This window comes from Lycium ferocissimum, chromosome 11 (genome assembly GCF_029784015.1).
Source record: "Lycium ferocissimum isolate CSIRO_LF1 chromosome 11, AGI_CSIRO_Lferr_CH_V1, whole genome shotgun sequence".
Lineage (NCBI taxonomy): Eukaryota > Viridiplantae > Streptophyta > Magnoliopsida > Solanales > Solanaceae > Lycium > Lycium ferocissimum.
In genome coordinates, this window is record NC_081352.1 from 26,083,287 (window position 1) to 26,092,576 (window position 9,290).

The 9,290-nt window shown below is 33.9% G+C and overlaps 1 pseudogene; it reads right to left on the reverse strand.

Moving 5' to 3' along the window:
- Positions 1-531: 531 nt before the first annotated feature.
- LOC132036318 (AUGMIN subunit 6-like) lies at positions 532-4,391 on the reverse strand (annotated as a pseudogene).
- Positions 4,392-9,290: the final 4,899 nt, after the last annotated feature.

Genomic DNA, 9,290 nt, shown 5'->3' on the forward strand with positions numbered 1-9,290 from the left:
GACACCACGGTGCAATTTGAAAAGAACAACCATCCAATCCACAAAATGGCCCCGCTGGAAAAAACAATGTAACCCAGTTTATATGTAATTTTGTACCAATGTTTAATTTTTTATTTTTATTTTTATTTTTTTTGAGATGGTAACAAACGTGGAATTTAATTTTCCTCATGAAGAAACAATGATACTTAAGGGAAAGATGCTTCCCACCTCAAAAGGAGAAGAATATATTCAATCAAAAATGTGGAAGATAGAAGGACTTAAATTGAGAGTATCTAGTTGACAAACCGATACTAGGAATTACATATTTCAAGCTTGACTTGCAAAATACTGCTAGGTCAAGATAAATTATAGCTTGAGCAATTCAAACTGTTGTGCAGAAATAAAAATTAATCATTTATCTCACTTTCTTTTCTTGTTGGTGGGGTGATTAGACGGGTACTTTAAATAAATACCCAACTATACCAACCACCTTGCTTTCACCTGAGTCCATGTAAAATAGTTCATAAGCGCAACCAAATTAGACTGAATATATCAAACCTGTATACTAGCTAGGTGCTATGTTCGGTAAGGGTTGCAGCCAAGGACTCCGCATGACCACCAGTACCATCTCATGTGAACTCCTCAAAAGCTCTGGACCCTCTCCATCATTTGCTTTTGCCTGCAAAATGTAGTGGTACCAGAGAGAAAGTACGAAATGAAAATCAAAGATAGATAGATAGATTCAAACTGTTAAATTAGTTACAAACTGTAAAACAGGTGTAAACTTTTTTCTTTTGTTTAATACGTTGAGAGTCTCCCGTTAACTACTTGTAAAGACCAAAATATGAATAGATATGGTGCTCGACGACATCGCAAAACAGTGGATGCATACTGCTTAGTAGTATTGAAAGCTCTTGCACCATATTTATACCCACACTCTAAAAAAAAAAAAAAAAAAAAAAAAAGAGTTCTGACAGGACTTATAGAATCTTGAGTCGAAGAAATCAGCATACCAGTTGAAGGGACTGTTTATGAACACATTGTAGGGCATGTGTCCAGCGCCTCAAAACTTCTGCTATATCAACAGTAGGATGGCCTCTTGCAATTCTCTCATCAACTCGAGAAAATGTATATTATCGTCTACTTGAATATGAGAAGAATCTGAACTCTTTACATGTTTTTCTCTATTCACATCTGCTTGTGATCTTTCAACTTGGTCTTCATTATCTTGATGTGAAGAAGCCAAATAGGTTGGTGGAGCTGGGGAGCTTTGATCCATAGCTGTGAGCAAAGCTGAACCAGAGATGCGATACCTAAATGATAAAAATTAATAAACAGTTTGAAGGCAAGGCCAGGTTTTAAAACCAAGAGAATATGGAAAGTGATCTTACCTATGCTCACGATGAGCAATAAGATCTTCTATTGGGCCAGAGGCAAGAATCTCTCATGCTGATCTGTATAACTATATATACATAATACAAGTAAGTGCCAGGTATACAAAACTCTATTATAATAATTGCAAGCTCAGTGAGAGTATCACTCTGCAAAAGCACGCTAATTGCATAGTTTTATTAGGGATATAATTGACAAGTGAGATACTGATTGAACGCACTCTTGCGAGACAGCAAAGAGTCCCACAAACGGGTAGCTCTTTGAACCATATGCGAGCTCTGGCTTGAGCTTGATACAAGTTCATCCCACAGTTCACCTTCCAGCTTTACTTTATTTCTCACATCCTGCAGCTTTTCCAGTTCTTGTTGCAAATAAGCCCGAGACCAAGGAGATCCAAGATGATCCTCAGAAATCCGATTGTTTACCCAAGTCAATAAGGGGCTAAAATCCAGCGCCAAGTCTTCAAAGAAAGATAACAAGATTATTTCACCTCTTCGGCACAAAGCCCTCGAAATTCAGCTGTCAATTCATGAGCCAAACTAGACCACATGGCCTGTCTACGAACTGCTGTTTCTGCATTACTCAAAAACCTTCTTCTTTCAAGAGCAATCCTAGCCTATTCACATAGAGGCAGCAATTAGATCCATCCACTAGAAATAATTTCTCATATCAATCTTGATAGTGTCTACACTACATATGAATTTAAGCTTCAAGACTAGCAAAGCAAACAATCATAATAACAATCAATGCCTAAGCATAGACTACTGGTAAGCTACTTTGCCAATGTGATACAAGTAAATAGCTTCCACATTGGGAAAGAAAACCGAGCCAAATCATATGCTACCTTATATCTAAAATACGCAGAAAACTAAAACCTTGGCTTCAGGTGATTAGGCGGTTAGATTTCAAGGTCACAAGAACCCTAATATTGAAAAAGGGTCTGTTTAAAAGCCTGGTGAATGGAAGGAATCAGAAGAGAGACCTTGGTTACAGGAAGTAGTGTGGCTGCATGGGAGAAAGCTACGTCTGTTAATGATGCAGGCAAGGGGTTAGAAGCAACATCACCAGCAAACATTCGCCTATGAACCTCCCTCAAAGCATGCAGTGAAAGTTGCCATAGAAGTTCAACAAACCTGCAGTAAATATGTGAAATATATAAGGAATATTAAGTACATGAAATCGCTATAATGTTACTCTTTACATATCAGCATGCAAACTTCACCTTAAAGGGTATGAATCAAATTTATACGAGTATGATAACGGAAAATGGAGCAGGTATTATCTAGCTCTGCCACTTACAAGAGGAATCATTTCCCCCTCCAAAAGTACTGTGAAATTCAATAATTAGGTAAAGGCACCAAAAAGTTCATCAACATTTAATAGACTTATTATTCAGGCAGGCCACGGCCTAGAATGAGAGCATTTCAGTGCTACGCAGGTGCAAGAACTTGCTTATGGGCCTTTATGAAAATTCAAACTTCAAAAATCTTATCTACTCCCTTAGAAAAGCTATGGCATCTGTAGGACCATTATTTGCAATATCTAGCCAAATTACTTTCCGAGTTTAATCAACTTGCACTGGACTACCATTTGCAACAATATTACCAGGACACAGAAAATCAAATGATAGCTCAAGATAATTAAAATGAACTAGAACCAGAGTGTTATATCAATTGAACTTGGTATCAATGAGCCAACCTTGGTCCACAGCACGTGGCAAGTGATGAGACCCTCGAATTACTTCTAGGCAGTGCCCCTTGTGATTCCAGCTCACTTATTATCCCTTGTACAACCTACATTTTCCAATAAATAAATAAGCTTTCACTAGAACAAGACTTACTCTACACGAATCTATACAAATCATTTGTATGCATTTCAATTTGTTCAAACTGAAAAGACCTATCTGCTTAGGAAAAAGGTAAATTTTCAAAAATATACAGCCCAGCATAAAATATCACGCCACTTAGCCCAATATACAATACCATACAACATTACACCTGGGGGAAAGCATTATACATAATGTATCAACGTTGTATAAATGTGTATAAAAGGTGTTTATACAAAAATATAGCCTAAACCGGATAACAAACTCAAAATATGCGCCACGTGGCGTAAATATTTTCTCCCAGTAATCTTCCCAATAAAGGAACTTCCACTAGAAGAAGACCTACTCTATACGAATCTATACAAATCATTCCTATCCATTTCAATCAATCAAACTGAAAACACCTTAGGAAAATCATATTGTAGAGAAGGTAAAGCATAATTACCTTACGAAAATCGCGAGATTGTGCCGAATCAAAAATTGGCCAAACCTTATCAAAATCCTGAAGAAAAAAAATCAGTACAAAACATAGTAATTGTAAGCCTAAATCACATATGAGCTAAGAAGTACATTTCGATAAGTCTCAAAAAAGAAGCAATTAAGTACCTTAGCGGATTGAGTAGGACCTCTAAGAGAAGATAAGATAAAATATAGAAGCTGTTCTCCCAATTTAGGGTTTGAATGACGGAAAAACCCGATCCGAGGTGTACCGTTACCCGCTCCGATACCGATGATCGATGGATCCAACCCTAATAACAAACAGTTAGTGTACATTGCACTTTCCAATTCAACCTCTCTTTCCTTTTCTCGGTCCATCGTCATTCCAATTTTGCTTCAACTCTCCGTCTCTGTTGTCTTTTTGGTTTGTTGGATTTGAATGTTTAATTTTATGCGAATTTTGTCCTTCTACATTAGTCAATTTAACAGAAGGACCTGGTTGTTGGATGACATGGGATAGTTTGATTCTAAGATTTGGGGTGTACTTTTAAATTTCTGGTTCTTTTGTGGTGGATTAAAAAAAAAAAAAAAAGAATGCGTCTGTTTCTTTCTGGTTCGTTGATTTGAATGTGTAATTATGTGAATTTTGAAACGGAAGGGCTTGTAGATTAGTTAATTTAACGGAAGGGGTCTGGTTGTTGTTGGATCAAATGGGAGAGCTTGATTGTAAACTTTGGGGTGTACTTTTAAATTTTTGGTTCTTTTGTGGTGGGGTCGGGTTGGATTAGAAAAGGAAGGATTTGCGTTTATAGCCGATTGAAGAAAAATTTGAAATTCGTGGGAGGGATGTTTCTAATGTGTGCCGTTGAAATCATGAGCAATTATTATTCTGCGCTAGCCGGCCGATGCGATTTCGTCATCCGCAACTTCGGTAAAGTAATCAATTAATCATATGATAAAACTAAAAAAAAATGTATGTGCAAGTAAATAAGTATCATTTATGTATTGATAGTTATATAGCTTATAAATATTTGGTACGAATAAGTTTTTGACATTAGTATTGCGTATGAATTACTTACTTTACCAATAATTTTTGTCTTTAAATACTTTTATTTTTGTAATTCTTATTTCATATTTTTGTTGCATAATAAATAAAATATTGACGATGATGTATCACATCACATTAAAATGGAGTAGATGAAAAGGAGGTTCGCTTTCGATGTCTAGTGTGATAAGAATGTATCATCAAGACTTAAGTATCATAAAGTCGTTATTGGACCAGCTGTGTTGTATGAGGTGAAGTGTTGGTAAGTTACCAAGACCCCCATCCGAAAAAAGGTTGGTTATGATGGGTTACGAAGAGATGTAGTAGTAGAGATAGGCCGAAAAAGTATTGGGGAGAGTTGATTAGACAAGAGATGTCACACATAGTAGCTTACAGGACATAACCCTGGATAGGAGGACGTGGAAGCGGGGATTAAGCGGAGAAGGTTAGTAGGTAGACAAGCGTTGTCTAGTTTCCTTAGCAGTATTATTATTTATTATTATTATTATTACTCTCATATTATCTTATTCTTCAGTTTTGTTGTTACTTGTTTCCGTTGCTTCGGTTATCATATTATTTATCGTTGCTACTTTTCCTTTTTCCATAATTTTCTTCTCTACTATTTTTCCTTTCCATACTTGATTTCATATGCCTTATTAGAATTTACCAGAAACAACCTCTCCACCTTCACAAGATAGAGGTGAGGTTGTGTACACACCACTCTCCCTAAACTCTACTTGTGCAATTACGTCCAATGTATTGTTGTTGTTATTAGTCTTGTCAATCCTACAAGCTTATGAGCGAATTGAACAATATAGGAACATTTGCCCATGTGACGGAACAATATGGCAAGAAAGGAATGAGAAATATAGTATCAAGTGTCACAACTACGAGAAAACTCGTGAAAACACATGTAAAATTATTTATCTAGCAAGATTTGTGACTAATTTAACAAGATATATAAAATGAGGATTGTATTAAAATTACGATCCACCTCATAACTTGTGAACAATGTAATCTTTAACAAGACTTGTGGATAGTTTAATAAAATATATAGAATGAAGATTGTGTTAAAATTATGTCTACCCAACATAATTTTGAAAGCGTAGTGTTCAGTTGTTCAAGTTATATAATGCCGAAATTATTTTTGTATACGTTTCTTAAACAAGAACCTTTTTAAAGCAACAACGCAAAAAACTATTTGTGGACCATTACTTTTCTAGAGAAATTAACTTAAATAGTCATCCACCAAACTGTTTAATCTAAAAATAATTGACGGAAGCATAATATACGTATACCTAAGTTAAAAAAAAAAAAATCAATTCGACCGGTTATTTATGCAAAATCCCTATTTCGACCCCAATTTGACAACAATAACACTGGACCGGAGCTATATAATTAAGCCCGTTAGCCCATATCCCCAAACCCGAATTCGGGAAGTATACATAGAAATACAAAAGCTGTAAGTAATTTCAATAAAGGAAAGAGGCAAAGGCGAATTCTTGAAGAATTAGCTTTGCTAATGAGAGCTGATTCTATAGCATCATCTATAAAGCGTCAGAGATTCACAACCGTTGATCAAATGGAGTTGGAATCAGCTAAGGTATTCATTTTCAATCTCATTCTTCTTCGTTGTGATTCCCGTCTTAACCCCGATAATTTTAGTACCCTTTATCCCCTTTTGTGGAATTGGGATACTTTTGGTTGGAGTATTCGATCAATACAAACGTTGTTTAGATGGTTGATTCATTGTGGGAAAAGATGATGACATGCCCATCTTGATTCTTAAAGACAATGATCTATTTCATTCTCTTTCTTTAGAATCTTTAGAAAGAAGTTTGTATAAAGACTTAGTCCAGATTTAAAGCAATATTTCCGAAGAAAATCAATACAAAAAAAGGTGGCGATTCATCTGTGTATGTTAGCTTAGTTGGACATGATGCTATTACCGAGTCAATTGTTAATCTTCAAAGCCCATTTACATACATTCCATTGTTTGAGAGTTGCTGTGAATGAGAATTTTGGCTAGACGATCAGTAGATGCAAATTATATGATCTTGGTGCTCTCTGTGTTTGCACACAAATAAACTGTATTACCTTTTAGTTTCTCTAAAATGGAAAAGAAGTGTGGTGGCTTTAACTAAGGAAACCTAGCCCTCAAAGAACACAGTAGAGGAGACGTCCCATATCATGCATAGCATACACAACCTACTGAAAATCTTTGATTTATAGCATGAAAACATCAGAGATGATGAAATACTTCACAAACATGCCTAGTGAAACCTCTAGAGCATCATTGCCAACTTCAGCTTTAACTTTAATTTCACAATCCTCGTTCACATGATTAGAAACGAAACCGAAGTCAAATACTTTGGCATTCGGTTCCTGCAAGCCAAATCAATGTAATAACTTGTTAAGAATCTTCAGATATCTAAGAGAAATAGAAAGTCGAGAAGACAACGAGGGGCTCAAACTCAACCGCATCTATCACAACGCACGAAGGCGTAACACTCCCGATTGCTATCCTCTTTCCATGAAACCACGCGAAGAGATCTGCAAGTTGAGTAGCCACATTTATCCGATTATCCCATCCAAAGTGATCTGACAAACAAGAAAAAGAAAGCATAGCGAATGTTCTAAAAGCGCACAAAAGCCTTTCTAAACAGCCATTCAACGTAATACTTGAGGTCACTTAAATACCAGCCAAAAGCACATCAGACAAGACTCTGGTGAATTTTTCATCATAGACAGCTGCAAGCCTCGTGTCCAAGCAGAACGTATACAACTTTACCAAATTGGGGTGCGTATTTGCTTTTTCATCTGTTAACAATAAAAAAAAAATTGTGGCCCCCATACTAAATAACATCGAGCAATAAAAAAAAGGAAAAAAAAAGTGAAACTCACCACATCCGAACTCAAGGGAAAAAAAAGCGGATCCCATATTAATAGAATCAAGCAATATTAAAAAAAAGGTGAAGCCCATATTAATAAAAAAAAACAATGTTAAAAAATAAATGCTTAGAAAATCAAACAATTAAATCAATAATGATGGATTCATTACCACATGCGTATCAACCCATTAGTGGGAGCAAATGAAATTATTGTACAGTAATATACTTAAAATACTTATATATATTAAAATAAGATAGAATTTAATTACTTTTTCATTTTTTCCTTACTCTAATAAATGTGAAAAGAGATTAGTGCCATAAAAAAAAATATTAAATGGAGATCAAATAATTAATAAGCTAAATTAGTGAGATTATAATTCTAATTGACGTTTCCTTAAAAACCATGTAAAAAACAACATGACAAGTAAAATGAGTTAAACAAAAAATATTTACTAAAAATTAAAAAATAGAAGTTCTTCATGGCCCTATATTAAACACCAACCAGTATTAAAAAAAAAAAAAAGTGGAACCCACCACATCCAAACTCTTGGGAAAAAATGTCGGCCCCATATATATTAAACAACAATTAATATTAAAAAAAAAAATGAATCCCATATTAAAAAAACAAACAATGTTAAAAAAAAGTGCTTAGAAAATCAAACAATTAAATTAATAATGATGGATTCATTGTCACGTGCAGACAACCCATTAGTGGGAGCACATGAAATTATTGTACAAAGAACATACTTAAAATACTTATATATTAAAATAAGATAGAATTTAATTAGTTTTTCATTTTTTCAATTTAATTAGTTTTTCATTTTTTCCTTACTCTAATAAATGTGAAAAGAGATTAATGTCATAAAAGAAAAAATAATATTAAATAGAGATCAAATAATTAATAAGGTAAATTAGTGAAATTATAATTCTAATTGACGTTTCCTTAAAAACACATGTAAAAAACAACATGACAAGTAAAATGAGTTAAACAAAAAATATTTACTAAAAATTAAAAAATAGAAGTTCTTCATTTAAATAGAAAATGAAGTTTCTACTTCGTTTCATTTTAAATATATAAAATTAATATAATAATTTGAATTAGAATTATCCAAATCAAATTTAGATAAAAAAAATTATATGTATTACCTTATTATTACTACTATATAGAAGAGCCAGTTTATAGAGGCAACATCGTCGTCCGTGTTCGGTCCTATTTTTTTATTTAAGAGTAAAAAAAAAAATCCTTTGTGGTCCCACCCACTTTTTTATTTAAGGCAAAAAAAATGACGTTTTATACTTTATATTACCAACTCTTCTAAAAAGTAGATAAAAATACTTTATTATATTTCTATTTTTCTACTATATAGAAGCGTCAGTTTACCCATGCTTCGTCAACAGTCACTCTTAAAAAAAATTAAAAAAAATCTGGACCCCACCCTCTTCAAACTCATGAAAAAAAATGGACCCCATATTTAAAAAAAAAAAAAAAAGGGCAACGTCCAAAAAACAAAAACAAAAAAAAAACGTACATCCCATATACTAAAAAATCAAAAAATATTCATATAATTCCCAAAGTATCCCCATCAGGTCAATAATAGTGGATTCATTGCCACATGCACATTAACCCATTAGTGAGAAGAATGAAATTATTGCACAAAGAAAAACATGGACCTCATATTATTACTTTTCTTCAAAATATTTAATTGTTGTATTTTCTATT